Consider the following 16,560-nt stretch of genomic DNA (forward strand, 5'->3'; position numbering starts at 1 on the left):
TTGGAACTGGAAGCTCTAATGAGAGCAGTGGGCTCTGACTCAGGAGTTTATTTAACCATACATGAGCTGTTTAAATCTCTCATTCCCTCCAGTTTCCTTTTTGCTTTAGTTAAACTGAAGGTTTTCATTTAATGTAAGATTTAGAGGTTTCTGTCTTAGCACTTCCTAAGGCTGGCTACTTTTATCTATTCTTATTTTTATTTCAAAATCTAGATTTATCTGTAATTCTAACTATTGACATTAATGTTGCTTTTTTCTTCTACTTCACTGAGTGGGCGTAGAGGAGTAGGCACTGAATTACTGCTTATGTTACATCTACTTTAATTTATGGTAGCACATCAGTCTTCCTGTGTATCTGAAACATTTTTAAATTAAAATTTAATCTGTTAAAAATTGTGGCTATATATATATATATATATAACATCTATCATTTAAACCATCTTGAAGTGTACAGTTCAGCGGCGTTAAGTACAATCACACTACTGTGAAACAGCCATTCATCTCCAGACTTTTTCATCTTCCTAAACTGAAACTCTGTCTCCATTAAATAATAAGTCATCGTCCCCTCCTCCCCAGCCCCTGGCAGCACAATTCTTTATGTTTCTGTCAACTAACTACTCTAGGTGCCCCATCTAAGTGAAATCATACAGCATTAGTTCGTGTTTTGGACTAGCCTATTTTGCTTAGCATAGTTCTTCAAGATTCATCCATGTTGTAGCATGTGCCGGAATGTTCTTCTTTGTAAGGCTGAATAGTATTCCATGGTGTGTGTGTATACATGTATATATACACATATACCTTCAGTTCATCTATTCATCCATCAATGGATATTTGAATTGCTTCTACCTTTTGTTGACTCTGAATAATGCTCTCATGAACGAGGATGCACAAATATATCTTTGAAACTCCACCTTCCAATGTTTTGAGTACTTATTCAGAAGTGGAATTCTGGATCTCATAGTAATTGTATGTTTCATTTTGGAGGAATGATCATGCTGTTTTCCACAGCAGCTATACCACTTGCATTCACATCAACAGGGCACAAGGATTCCAATTTCTCAACATTCTTGCCAACACTTGTTATTTCCTGCTGTTTGTTTTATTCTCAAATGTTTATTTGGGCATTCTTATACATGGTTATCAATCCATCAAGCAGTCTTCACCAAATTACAAAAAGTGTTCACGCAGCTTATTCCTCCAGGGATAGAGACATGAATGAAGTTTCAAGTTGAATAGCACTGCTAAATGTTTTCAACTTTGAGAACATTTGGACCAAAAAGAAGGCTGAGTGCTGAAGAATTGATGCTTCTGAACTGCGGTGTTGGAGAAGACTCTTGAAATCCCCTTGGACTGAAAGGAGATCAAACCAGTCAATCCTAAATGCAATCAACACTGAATATTCATAGGAAAGACTGATGCTGAAGCCGAAGCTCCAATACTTTGGCCACCTGATATGAAGAACTGACTCATTGGAAAAGACCCTGATGCTTGGAAAGATTGAGGGCAGGAGAAGGGGCCTCAGGGGATGAGATGGTTGGATGTCAGCATCGACTCAGTGGACAAGAGTTCGAGCAAACTCTGGGAGGGAGTGAAGGATGGGGAAGCCTGGGGTGTTGCAGCCCATAGCGTCCCAAAGAGTCAGAGACAACTGAGCACCTGAACAAGAGCAGCAACGACTGGATTTTACAGCTGCCGGTGTAACTTTGTTTAAGTTTTCTTCATTGTGGGTCCCGCTCAGCTAGAAAGGGAGGCAGTAAAATAGTTGAAGACCTCAATAATATTGGTTAAGATGAATTCAACTGTCCTTTAAAATGTTCAGTGGAAAAGTATAGCTAGGACACGGAAGCAACCTAGATGTCCAGCGGCAGACGAATGGATAAGAACGTCGTGGTACATACACACAATGGAGTATTACTCAGGTATAAAAAAGAATGCATCTGAGGTAGTTCTAATGAGGTGGATGAAGCCGGAGCCTATTATACAGAGTGAAGTAAGTCAGAAAGAAAAACACCAGTACAGTATATTAACGCATATATATGGAATTTAGAAGGATGGTAATGAAAACCCTATATACAAGACAGCAAAAGAGACACAGATATAAAGAACAGACATTTGGACTCTGTGGGAGAAGGCGAGGGTGGGATGATTTGAGAGAATAGCATTGAAACATGTAATATTACCGTATGTGAAATAGATGACCAGTCCAAGTTCGATGCATGAAACCGGACACGCAAAGCCGGTGCACCGGGACGACCCAAGGGGATGGGATGGGGAGGGAGGTGGGAGAGGGGTTCAGGATGGGGAGAATGCATGGACACCCATAGTTGATTCATGTCAATGCATGGCAAAAACCACCCCAATGTTGTAAAGTAATTAGCCAAGTAAAATGAATAAATAAATAAATAAATAAATAAATAAATAAATAAAAAAGAATTACAAACCGCTTGGAAACCCAGTGTCAACCCCTTATACATTAACTAGGAAGTAGAGTCCCTCCTGGCCTCATTGTCATCTCTCAATCAAAGAGTTCATGGCTCAGAAAAGTTGAGTGGGACAGCCCTTAATTTGTGTTTGTCTGGGACACTTACAACTTGTGATGCTTGTATCTATTTTATTTTCTTACCAAATCTTGAGCTTCTCAAGGGAAGATTTCATCTATATTTGATCCCCCACAATTACCCACAATGTTTTACATATAAACATTCACAAGCTGCTTATTTTTCATTTGTGGGATATTAACCAACTGGCCTGAGCCTCTACAACTTCTTGGTCATTTCTGAAAAGTTGCCCACTGCTGCTTTGGAGGGTCGCCCCCCAACCCCTGCGGGTGGAGTTGTTGGTTTGCACTTTGGCGCCCTCTAGAGGAGAGCCCTACATAGCCCCTCTAGCATTGTTTTAGCTTGATTTTCATAGGAAAAGTAAAGGAGCAAGCGCAGTTCTGTCTTGGAATTGTCGGGGGAGTGTGTAATTTCCTCGGTTCTGTCTCGCCACAGCAAAAAATTGAAGTGACGGAAGGACCAGTGTTACAGCTTGGTTACAGCTCAGTTTTATTTGGCAAGCAAAGGAAAATACATCCTTGAGGCGTCAGGGCTGGCCGACCCAGAAGAAGCGAAGAGAAGAAAGAGGCTTAATTTTGGCTCCTTTTTAAATGTTTTTTTCTCCTCCCCTTGAGCCTGCTCTATGCAAATTGGGCTAGCCAGAAGGGCTGTTTGTTTCACCTGAGGTTCTCACTCCAGTCCTTGGATCTTCCTTTGTTCTGTTTTCACAGGCTTTTCCCTTTCTTTGTCTTTTAGCCACACTATTTTGGACTCCTCCTTCCTATTCTAACTACCTAACAGAATGCATTAGGAACTAGAAGCGAAGCCTACTGCCTCTCCCATAGCAGGCTTGGTTAGGGCCCCCAGATATCCCCACACATGTGGTAATAAGAAAATGTGGCTCCCAGGCGCCTGTGAAAGTGGTCAGTAAATTCTCTTTTGTGAATTGTTGCTTCTCCTTCCTCATATTTGTCTCTGGGTGTTGTTTCACTATTTTATGAGTCTGAATGCAATTAGTTACAATTAAAATCTGAATTCTCTAAGCGTATTTGCAGTACAATTTCATCAGAGGCAATAAAAAATAAATAAGTTAGAATGACTTTATTACTTTTATGTGCATCAAATCTGGGGAGGCTCTAATAAAGTGAAGACTCTTCAGAGCATCCACACAACATGCAGAATCTGCAGGGGGTTGAAAGTCCCCAAATCTCAAGTTCATTTCACCTAACCTGCCACACTCTGTATAAATATGAGTCAGGACAATTTTCTAGGTAAGAATGCCTCCAGGGTCTTTCTTGAGTGAAGATCTTGTTCCACATTTTTATAGGAGAGGGAGGGGTTGGTGTCTGACAAAAACGACTCCCAAACTGGTTGATACCTTTCTGTCTCCATTTCTGGGCTGTCACTGTTGATTCCATCTATTTGTATTCCAGATGCCAAATGAATATGAGACATCTGCCTGAGATCTAATAACATATTTCCACTGGGTTCATGGGCATAGGAATCTATATTCAGCATTTGTTGTTGTTCAGGGGCTAAGTCATGCTGGACTCTGTGACCCCATGGGCTGCAGCACTCCAGGCTTCCCTGTCCTTCACTATCTCCCAAAGTTTGCTCAGACTCATGTCCATTGAGTTCATGATGCCATCTAACCATCTCATCCTCTGCTTCCTCCTTCTCCTCCTGTCCTCAGTGTTTCCCAGCATCAGGGTCTTTTCCAATGAGTCAGTTCTTCACATCAGGTGGCCAAAATATTGGCGCTTCAGCTCTAGCATCAGTCCTTCCAAAGAGTATTCAGGGTTGATTTCCTTTAAGGTTGCCTGGTTTGATCTCCTTGCATTCCAAGGGACTTTCAAGAGTCTTCTCCAGCACCACAATTCAAAAACATCAATTCTTCACTGCTCAGCCTTCTTTCCAGTCCAGCTCTCACATCTGTATATAACTACTGGAAAAAACCATAGTTTGACTATATAGACGTTTGTCAGTAAAGTGATGTCTCTGTTTTTTAATACACTTCCTAGGTTTGTCATAGCTTTTCTTCCAAGGAGCAAGCGTCTTTTAATTTAATGTTCAGCATTACTGACACTGAAGACTTACTCTCTCCAGAAATGGTTTCCCTTTGTAAATTCTCACCTTTCTCCCATCCGTTCTCTCTCCCTCCCTTTGTAACCTCACCTATCCTCTTGTTCCTCCCTCCCTCCCACTCTTTTCTGCTCAAATTTTATTGAAAGCCTCATAATGAGGATGAATACAAGAGAATATTGTTACAAGTCCAAGTTCCTACTGCTACCAAGAAGATGGTAGAATAGTGTCCCAGAGAACTCATCTTAACCAAGTTAGAATTCATACTTCACTTTTACTTAAAAAAAAAAAGGAGGGGTGTGATTGTTTGTTGCAAACTATTTGGCGACAGAATTCTCTCTTGCATCTGTCCATGAGGGTCAGGTCATGAAGTTCCTATACCCCCCCAACAAGACAAAGGTTATTCTCTGTTCTGCAACTTTTCATCTCTATATGAATGGAAACATGTTACACCTTTAAAGGTCAGAGCCTTGAAAATGACCTATTATATTTTAGGCTATAGGTAACATTCTCAACTTGTGGCAAAAGCAATAACATACAAAGGTTAAAGTCTGAAAAAAAAAATATAGGGAGTCGAATTTGTTCTTCCCTGTTATAGTATGGCACTTCTACTCATGGAACTTGCATACTTCTGCACCAGCTCCTGCCAAAGTTATCAAGCACTTACCAAGTAATATGCAGGTTTTTGTTTTTTTTTCTCATTTACAAACGCACAATGCTCAAAATTGACATCATCTTCTCCTTTCCATTTCCCAAAGCCATTTAAGAGGAATGACTGATTCTGCCCTCAGAACACCTTTTCATCATCTGCCATCTTTCCTTTCTCACTGAACACCCTTATTCCAGACTTTCATCACGTTATGTCCAGGGCTGTGAGTTGAGCTGTGTCCACCAAAACTATATGCTCAAGTCCTAACCCTCCATACTTGTGAAAGGACCTTATTTGGAAACACGGTCATATATGCTCAGGTCCTAACCCTCCATACTTGTGAAAGGACCTTATTTGGAAACATGGTCATATATGCTCAAGTCCTAACCCTCCATACTTGTGAAAGGACCTTATTTGGAAAGACGGTCTTTGAAGATACAATAAAATTAAGATGAAGTCATACCGGGCTCAGTTCAGTTCAGTCACTCAGTCGTGTCCGACTCTTTATAACCCCATGAATCCCAGCAACCAGGCTTCCCTGTCCATCACCAACTCCCGGAGTTCACTCAGACTCATGTCCATCGAGTTGGTGATGCTATCCAGCCATCTCATCCTCTGTCGTCCCCTTCTCTTCCTGCTCCCAATCCTTCCCAGCATCAGAGTCTTTTCCAATGAGTCAACTCTTCGCATGAGGTGGCCAAAGTACTGGAGTTTCAGCTTTAGCATCATTCCTTCCAAAGAACACCCAGGGCTGATCTCCTTCAGAATGGACTGGTTGGATCTCCTTGCAGTCCAAGGGACTCTCTAGAGTCTTCCCCAATACCACAGTTCAAAAGCATCAATTCTTCTAGTTGTTGCTTAATCACTAAATTGTGTCTGACTCTTTGCCAGCTCATGGTCTGTGGCCTGCCAGGCTCCTCTGTCCATGGAACTTCCTCAGCAAGAATACAGGAGTGGATTGCCATTTCCTTTTCCAGGGGATCCCCCTGACCCAAGGATTGAACCCATGTCTCCTGCATTAGCAGGCAGATTCTTTACCACTGAACCACCAGGGAAGCCTCATATTGGATTCAGTACAGTTCAGTTCAGTCTCTCAGTCATGTCCGACTCTTTGCAACCCCATGAAACGCAGCACACCAGGCCTCCCTGTCCATCACCAACTCCCGGAGTTCACTCAGACTCATGTCCATTAAGTTGGTGATGCCATCCAGCCATCTCATCCTCTGTTGTCCCCTTCTCCTCCTGTGTCCAACCCCTCCCAGCATCAAAGTCTTTTCCAATGAGTCAACTCTCCACATGAGGTGGCCAAAGTACTGGAGTTTCAGCTTTAGCATCATTCCTTCCAAAGAAATCCCAGGGCTGATCTCCTTTAGAATGGACTAATTGGATCTCCTTGTGGTCCAAGGGACTCTCAAGAGTCTTCTCCAACACAACAGTTCAAAAGCATCAACTCTTCAGTGCTCAGCTTTCTTCACAGTCCAACTCTCACATCCATACATGACTATTGGAAAAACCATAGCCTTGACTAGATGGACCTTAGTCGGCAAAGTAATGTCTCTGCTTTTCAATATGCTATCTAGGTTGGTCATAACTTTCCTTCCAAGGAGTAAGCATCTTTTAATTTCATGGCTGCAGTCACCATCTGCAGTGATTTTGAAGCCCAAAAAATAAAGTCTGACACTGTTTCCACTGTTGCCCCATCTATTTCCCATGAAGTGATGGGACCAGATGCCATGATCTTAGTTTTCTGAATGTTGAGCTTTAAGCCAACTTTTTCACTCTCCTCTTTCACTTTCATCAAGAGGCTTTTTTCGTTCCTCTTCACTTTCTGCCATAAGGGTGGTGTCATCTGCATATCTGAGGTTATTGATTATTCTCCCAGGAATCTTAATTCCAGCTTGTGCTCCTTCCAGTCCAGTGTTTCTCATGATGTACTCTGCATAGAAGTTAAATAAGCAGGGTGACAATATACAGCCTTGACATCCTCCTTTTCCTATTTGGAACCAGTCTGTTGTTCCATGTCCAGTTCTAACTGTTGCTTCCTGACCTGCATATAGGTTTCTCAAGAGGCAGGTCAGGTGGTCTGGCATTCCCATCTCTTGCAGAATGTTCCACAGTTTATTGTGATCCACACAGTCAAAGGCTTTGGCATGGTCAATAAAGCAGATATAGATGTTTTTCTGGAACTCTCTTGCTTTAGGCTTAATCCAGTGACTGGTATCTTTATAAGAAAAGGGAAACTTGGACACAGAAGCAAACAGGGAGAAGGTCATGTCACAGCCAAGGCAGAGGTTGCAGTGATGTGTCTCCAAGCCAAGAAATGTCAACAGTTTTTGGTAATTACCACAAGCTGGAAGAGTGACACAGAACAGATTTTCCTTCAAGGTCTATAGAAGGAACCAACACTTTGGACACATTCATTGAGGACTTCTAGACTCCAGGACTGTGGGACAACATATTTTTGTTGTTGAAAGCTGCCTGGTTTGTGGTAACTTGTTAAAGCAGACCTCAGAAACTAATATGCCCAGTCTGTACAATCACCTTCCAGTACTGTTCCTTGCCTACAAACCCCCCATATCCTCCAGTCTTTGATCATCGTGACATCCTGCAAGTTACTTTCAAGGATGTGTCATTGCCAATCAGAGAGAACTCAGCCATGAGTTTGGAAAGGAGATTCTGAGACTAGAAAGCGGTGATCATCTATACCACTGGATGCTTGGAGAAATCTTGGAGAGGTCATCGGTCATAGGTTTTCACTCAGACATGCAATGGGAGACTCAAAGGACAGAGAAGCTACTACTGCCACGTGGATAACATACGCACAACCTCACTGAGACCTCTCTGCTGGGATCCCTACTGTACTTACAGGGAGCAAGCTGAGGCTCTGTGGGGTAAAGCTGCCAAGCTGGTCAGGTCCAGCCACAGAATTTGAACCCAAGAGGATCAAACTTATTTATGTTTATTTTTCCTGGCCCTACCTTGCTACTTTCTTGTCTGGGAGTCTCTTTTCCCCTCTGCACCTGATCAAAACCTGTTCATCATTCAGAATCCTGTTTAAATTTAATTTTACCTGCTAAAATCTCTCCCAAGCACCTCATCCAAAAGAGATCTGAACTAGCTCCACTGCATAAAAATTAATGATCTGCAAATCACTCTATTTGGCACAATTGAGCACTTCCTGAGTTATTCTTCAATTATTGTCTTGATCACTTTGCATTTTTTCTTTGCAATTGTTGCGAGCTGTTTGGACAGAGTCCATAGCTGATACTTCTTTGTATGCCTAGCAGGTCTCAGAACAATGCCTTGCACAATGGTGCTCCATAATCTCAGATGTCTTGGTTCTCAGTACAACCATCTGTTCTGAATTTGTTAACCCTGGGCCATAGAATGGATCCCTTAGATGTCCCCAGTCTTGGTCCCCTTGCTGTTGACGTAAAGAGTTTGACCTGGCCAGTTTCAGTTTCCTCCAGTCCTTCTAGGATACTGCTCTTTGGCTCAGAGCCACAGAAGGAAGATGGGATGTGGGCTGCTTCTGATCCCATTCTCCGGCACATGGGGCCTCAGTAAGTTTCACTTGAGCCAGACTCACCAGATTGGTTGGGCAGCGGTCATGACCTTGGTGCTGGGAGGAAATGAAGGACAGGTGTGATGCTGGTGGTCTCTCTGTGTGGCCTCAGGTGTCTGCTCAACATTCTGTCTAGGACACAGGCAGGAAAATGCCAGATGCCAGCTGGATGGATCTGTCTTCCCACACATGCCCAGAAAGACTGCCAAGATGTTAACACAGGAGTCGTGGTCCATGGTGTTCTGTGGAATCATGCTCTGAAAGGTTAACAGTAGTAAATGCATCTGACCTTGTTCATAACATGTTCTTGGGAAACAGGTGACATAGACAGACATAAATGTGTGTGTGTGTGTGTGTGTGTGGTGTGTGGTGTGTGGCGTGTATGTGTATGTGTGTGTGTGTTGAGGGGTGTTGGCATGAAAACTTAGACAGAGGATCTGAAGCTCTGCTTTACCTTTCCTTATTGAAATAACAACCCCCATCCCCACCCCATTATAATCTTATGAATGCTTCTCAGTGCCAGTTCGTAAAAACTTCAGGTTCTACAGATGACTGGTTATGGGTGGCAACTGAAGTTTTACAGGCTGGCAGACAAGTTTTTAAAAGTTTAAAGCATAAGTTTGTAAATCCCGATGCTGATGGTTTGTGATGGTTTAGGAAGTGAGACCATTCCCTTGCTGGGAGTAGCATCTCCCTTAACTGAACTGCGTTAAAACCCTTCAGCCAGTCATACATGCCAGTGAAAACCATCTAGACACGCTGAGAACAGAATTCTCAGTTCAGGCTGTAGTTAACGACATCTGGTAGTGCCCCATATGACCCCACAGCCAGAAAAATTGGAGGGGAGAGGACAATGGAAACTTTGTCCTTAAAGAAGGATCATGATAGCTGGCAATCATGCATAATTACAGGTAGAATTCTATGAAAAAACCAAGTAGCAGGAGGCAGTTAATCAATTTTTGTGGGAACTAACTTCATTTGATGCTAATTTTACTGAGACCAATTGCTTCCTGGTCTCTCGAGAAAGAAATGTAAACATGGAGCACATACTCATCGTTGGTGCTGTTAGCAAAAAATTTAAGCTTTATGTCTTTGTTTCAGAGACAATTACTGTCGATACTACTACTTCACAGCAATTTTTATAACAGTTATAGGTGTGATCATTAATTTGCAAATTTCTTAAAAAGGGGGGCAACAAAGGAAGAGGTGGAGATTTGAATAGTGTATTTCTAACTTTAATTACAGGTCTTCTTCGGTGGCTAAGAATCCATCCTCCAGTGCGGGAGATGTGGGTTTAATCCCTTGGTTGGGAAGCTCCCGTGGAGGAGGAAATGGCAACCCTCTCCAGTACTCTTGCCTGGAGAATCCCATGGACAGAGGAGCCTGGTGGGCTATAGTCCATGGGATCACAAAAGAATCAGACACAACTTAGCAACTAAACAACCAACTTTAAATACATGTTGTATTTAGTATTCAAAAGTAATACTTGGCCTATGTTTTTTGCATGTATTCAATGGGAGGCCACATTATTTTAGGCAGTGATTTTAATCCAGGGATGATTTGACCCCTACTCATTTTCAGGGAACATTTGGTAGTGTCTGGGGACATTTTTATTGTCTCCACTGTGGAGGGTCCTACCGACATCTGGGGGTAAAAGCCAGGGTGCTGCTGAGCTCACAGGATACACTCGGGACAGCTTCCCACACCAGAAATAACCTGGCCCTAAATGTCAGAAGTGATGAGATTGAGAAGCTCTGCTCTAAGGAAAAAGAAATTCTATTTCTCTTTGATGATAACCTACCATTAACCTCTGAGCCCCACTTGGCCCAAAACAACTGAGGAGTTATTCCCTGCAAGTTGCAGAACAGAGAAGTTATATCCAGCCCGAGTGCCCCACCTGATGGCAGAGCGGGCAATCCACGCGCTGCTCCCCTCTGTCTGTCTTTCTGACATTTTGTGGGAACCACGATTAATCTTTAGTTAAAGATATTTCAGTGTTTCCCAGGAAGCACCAGTGGTAAAAAATCAGCTTGCCAATGCAGGAGACATAAGAGATGCGGGTTTGATCCCTGGATCAGGGAGATCCCCTGGAGAAGGCAAGGCAACCCATTCCCGTATTCCCACAGACAGAGGAGCCTGGTGAGCTACAGTCCACAGGGTCCCAGAGAGTCAGAAACCACTGAAGATGCTTGGCACGTATGCAAAGATGTTTCAGTGGTGGCCAGCTTTTATTCTGAAGGATGCTACCACTTGGAATCAAGGAAAAGGAAAAAGGAGGAAGGGAAAAAAGAAAAAAAAAAAAAGCTATGTTTTCATTTTAAAACATCTCCAAAGCTTGATGGGGCTAGTAAAGGACATCATTAATTATCCCAATAGCCAAAAAGATACTGCAAATGCTACAAACCCAGCTAGCTATCAAATATCATGAGGCATCTAAGAGCACTAGAGGCTGGTGGCTTAACACCGTTTTTCAGGGCAATCACACTGTTCTCATCAGCTTCCCCTCTGGTCCTGCCCTCCTCTCGGAAGAAGTCCTGAAGTCTGTGATACAGCATCTGAGTACAATAAACCCAAATGTCATGCTCGTTATCTGGCAGGATTTGATTGCTTTGCCATTGCATGCTAGTATTTAGAGACTATGTTGCTTCCTGGAACCTCTCTCTTACCAGGGTGCTGGGGGGTACTGAGCTAAGGGGGCTGATGGATGCTGAAGAGAAGGAAGATGTCACGTGCTGTCTGATGCCCTGGGAGCCGGGAGGAATGCTCCCCTTAGGAAAAGCGGTCCTTCCTTCCCAGCTCCTAGAAGGATCCCATCCCAGACTTCTCCTGATAAGCCCTGTTTCCTAACAGTGTGAGGTTAATGAACCTCCTTATTTTTGGCAGGATGAATATGTGGAAAGGAGAAAAATCCATCTGAGACAGCCTAGTTCAGAGGCTTTAATTGCTTCTGTGACAATGAAGATGAAAGCCCCCTCCTTTCGAAGCAGAAGGCTGCAGCCCTGTCATCCCCAATCTGGCAGCTCTTCCTCAATTACATAAACAAGAAGGAAATTAAAATTGGATGGATTAAATAAGGGGGGTGAACTGGTACGTATTTCCTAACTAGAAATTACCATTTTTGCTCTTTTGAATTGATAATTATCAGCACTGTAGCTTATTCACTTGTGTAATGAGGTCCTTTTACTTTTAATTAAAATTGAGATGCTTTATATTCTTTGCCTTCCCTTAAGAAAATCTTTCAAGGGTTGAAGTCCCTGATATTGGAAAGCTTTAATTATAGCACAGAAAGAGCAGAGTGGAAAGAGCCGGAGGGGGGTTGTGGCTCTTCGTTTTCCATGAACGTAATCATGGGGGAAACTCAGGCGTGCATCGTGCTAAATCACTTTAGTCGTGTTCGACTCTGTGTGACCCCATGGACTGGAGCCCACCAGGCTCCTCCGTCCATGGGATGCTCCAGGCAAGAATCCTGCAGTGGGTTGCCATTTCCTCCTCCAGGGGATCTTCCCCACCCAGGGATCGAACCCCACATCTCCTGCATTGCCGGGTGGGTTCTTTATCACTAGTGCCACCTAGGAAGCCCAGGAACCCAGGCAGATCAGTGAATTTGTCAGTGTGCCAAAGATTATGTTTATTGGAAGCTGGAAAGCATTCCTGGGAACATGCCTGTAAGGGTGGTTTCCCATCCTTTTGCTTCCTCTGCCTAATTTCAGAACCCTAGCAGCTCATCACCAAATTTCACATTTTGTCCTGAAAATGTACATAAAGATTGTCATAAAAAAACCAAGCCACGACAGACACCCAGACTTGCACCTGTCTCCCACCAGTGTGAAATGTGTTTATATTGAAATAAGGTCCTGCATCAGTCAGGGTTCCCCAGAGATACACAACCAAGAGGAGGCAGAGAGATAGATAGATGATAGAGATATTTTAATTTACATTCTTAAAAGCTTAAAAGAGGGCTTCCCTGGTGGCTCAGTGGTTATGAATCTGCTTGCTAATGCAGGAGACACGAGAGTTTTTGATCCCTGGTCTGGGAAAATCTCACATGCTGTGGAGCAGTTAAGCCCATGCGCCACAAACTATCGAACCTCTGCTCTAGAGCCAGCCAGGGACAGCTGCTGAGCGCACACGCCCTCGAGCCTGTGGTCCTCAACAAGAGAGGACGCCTCAGTGCGAAGTCTGCGCACCCCAAATAGAGGGTAGCCCCGCACTCACCACAGCTAGAGAAAAGCCCCCACAGCAGTGGAGACCCAGCACAGCCAAAAATTAATAAAATTAAAACAAAATTTTAAGGAGGTATATTTTAAGAAATTGGTTTATGCAATGTCAGGGCTAGCCAGCCGAAACTCTGTAGGTTGGATTGGCAGCTGAGAAACTCAGGCAGTCTTGGAGGCAGAGTTGCCTCTTCCTTGGCATATCTCAGTTTTTGTTCTTAAGGATCTTCAACTAATTGGACGAAGCCCAAATATTTTACTGAGGGCAATCCCCTTTACTTAAAATCAAGTGACTGCAGATGTTCACGTCAACTGAAAATACCTTCACGGTAACACTCAGATTCGTATTTGATTCAATACTTGCTGTGCTTAGTCGCTTCAGTCGTGTACAACTCTCTGTGACCCCATGCATTGCAGCCCTCCAGGCGCCTCTGTCCATGTGAGTCTCCAGGCCAGAGCACTGGAGTGGGTTGTCATGTCCCTCCAGGGGATCTTCACAACTCAGCGATTGAACACGAGTCTCTGATGTCTCCTGCGTTGGAAGACAGATTCTTTACCACTAGCACTGCTTGGGAAGCCCCTCGGACTATGTAGCATGCAGTAAATACTTTTACTATCACAAGAGAACACAATGTCAGTCAATTTGAATCCTAAACCATTTTCTAGCAATTATCACTTTTAAAAATTAAATCTGAATAGATCAAGTAAAGGGAAAATTGGTTAATATTCTTGGAATGATAACCAGCTACCTCTCCACTGGACACAGGTTACTTGTTTTTCCCTTAAATTTATTTTTTAGTTGGAAGAAAATTGCTTTACAATGCTGTGCTGGTTTCTGCCATTTAACAATGTGAATCAGACATAATTATACATATATTCCCTCCCTCTTGAGCTACCCTTCCCTTCTCCCATCCCACCCCTCTAGGTCATCGCAGAGCACCAGGCTGAGCTCCCTATTGTACAACTTCTTACTAGTTATCTGCTTTACACATGGTGGTGTATATATGTCAAAGCTCCTGTCTCTGTTTGTCCCAGCCTCTCTGTCACCCCTGTGTCCACAGTCTGTTCTAGACACCTGCACCTCCATTCTTTCCCTACAATTAGGTTCATCAATACCATTTTTCTAGATTCCATACATATGTGTTAATATACAGTATTTGCTTTTCTCTTTCTGACTTACTTCAGTCTGTATAACGGGCTCCACCCTTATGGCAGAAAGTGAAGAGGAACTAAAAAGCCTCTTGATGAAAGTGAAAGAGGAGAGTGAAAAAGTTGGCTTAAAGCTCAACATTCAGAAAACGAAGATCATGGCATCTAGTCCCATCACTTCATGGGAAATAGATGGGGAAACAGTGGAAACAGTGTCAGACTTTATTTTTGGGGGCTCCAAAATCACTTCAGAGGGTGACTGCAGCCATGATATTAAAAGATGCTTACTCTTTGGAAGAAAAGTTATGATCAACCTAGACAGCATATTCAAAAGCAGAGACATTACTTTGCCAACAAAGGTCTGTCTAGTCAAGGCTATGGTTTTTCCAGTAGTCACATATGGATGTGAGAGTTGGATGTGAAGAAAGCTGAGCGCCGAAGAATTGATGCTTTTGAACTGTGGTATTGGAGAAGACTCTTGAGAGTCCCTTGGCCTGCAAGGAGATCCAACCAGTCCATTCTGAAGAAGATCAGCCCTGGGATTTCTTTGGAAGGAATGATGCTAAAGCTGAAACTCCAGTACTTTGGCCACCTCATGTGAAGATTCGACTCATTGGAAAGGACTCTGATGCTGGGAGGGATTGGGGGCAGGAGGAGAAGGGGACAACAGAGGATGAGATGACTGGATGGCATCACTGACTCGATGGACATGAGTCTGAGTGAACTCCGGGAGTTGGTGATGGACAGGGAGGCCTGGCGTGCTGCGATTCATGGGGTTGCAAAGAGTTGGACACGACTGAGCGACTGAACTGAACTGATAACGGGCTCCAGGTCGTTCCACCTCACTACCATTGACTCAAACGCATTCCTTTCCTATGGCCGACTAATGTTCCATCAGTCCACATCTTCCTTAGCCATTCTCTGTCAGTGGACGTCTAGATCGCTTCCATTCCCTGGATATTGTTAGATAGTGCTGCAAAGGACACGACTTATTTGAGTTTCTATTATAGATAAGAAACAACTGCATTATAGTCTATTTTCTGCAACTTATAGAACTGTAAAATAGCTCAAAGATGTTCAAAAGCAGAGCCAGGGCAGATGGGTGCCATAGACAGCAGAATCACTCATGTGTTTGTCCATTTCTAAGTCTTTCATAATGTTCCTTGACTATCTAAGCTGCATTTTACTGTTAACCTTCTTTAAATATTGACTTGGGGATAACTTTGTTTTTTGATGTTGCTGATTGCCTAGTTTAATAAAATTTTTTATTTTCTTACTTTTTTTAAAAAAATTTATTTTTACTTTATTTTGCTTTAAAATACTGTATTGGTTTTGCCATACATTGACATGAATCTGCCACGGGTGTACATGAGTTCCCAATCCTGAACCCCCCTCCCACCTCCCACCCCATATCATCTCTCTGGATCTTCCCCGTGCACCAGCCCCAAGCATCTTGTATCTTGTATCGAACATAGACTGGTGATTCATTTCTTACATGATAATATACATGTTTCAATGCCATTCTCCCAAATCATCCCACCCTCTCCCACAGAGTCCAAGAGTCCATTCTATACATCTGTGTCTCTTTTGCTGTCTCACATACAGGGTTATCAACACCATCTTTCTAAATTCCATATATATGTGTTAGTATACTGTATTGGTGTTTTTCTTTCTGGCTTACTTCATTCTGTATAATAGGCTCCAGTTTCATCCACCTCATTAGAACTGATTCAAATGTATTCATTGTAATGGCTGAGTAATACTCCATTGTGTATAGGTACCACAGCTTTCTTATCCATTCATCTGCTGATGGACATTTGAAATAAGAAATCAGTGGAACAAGTGCACTGATATCAGATAAATCTATGGGAAGTCAGACCATACCTTTTGGAAACCCACCAGTTTAGCTCAATTGTTGCAGAATGCTTTTTGCAAGATGTATTGAGACAGCCTCAGTTAAATAAACCATCTTCTTTTCAGACAACATAAGATTTCAAAGCAACATTTAAACAAAATACAGTTGATCTTGAACAGCACAGGTTTGAACTGCATGGGTCTCAGTTCAGTTCAGTTCAGTTACTCAGTCATGTCCGACTCTTTGTGACCCCATGAATCGCAGCACGCCAGGCCTCCCTGTCCATCACCAACTCCCGGAGTTCACTCAGACTCATGTCCATCGAGTCAGTGATGCCATCCAGCCATCTCATCCTCTGTCGTCCCCTTCTCCTCCTGCCTCCAATCCTTCCCATCATCAGAGTCTTTTCCAGTGAGTCAAATCTTCGCATGAGGTGGCCAAAGTACTGGAGTTTCAGCTTTAGCATCATTCTTTCCAAAGAAATCCCAGGGCTGGTCTTCTTCAGAATG

This window comes from Ovis canadensis, chromosome 1 (genome assembly GCF_042477335.2).
Source record: "Ovis canadensis isolate MfBH-ARS-UI-01 breed Bighorn chromosome 1, ARS-UI_OviCan_v2, whole genome shotgun sequence".
Classification (NCBI taxonomy): Eukaryota; Metazoa; Chordata; class Mammalia; order Artiodactyla; family Bovidae; genus Ovis; species Ovis canadensis.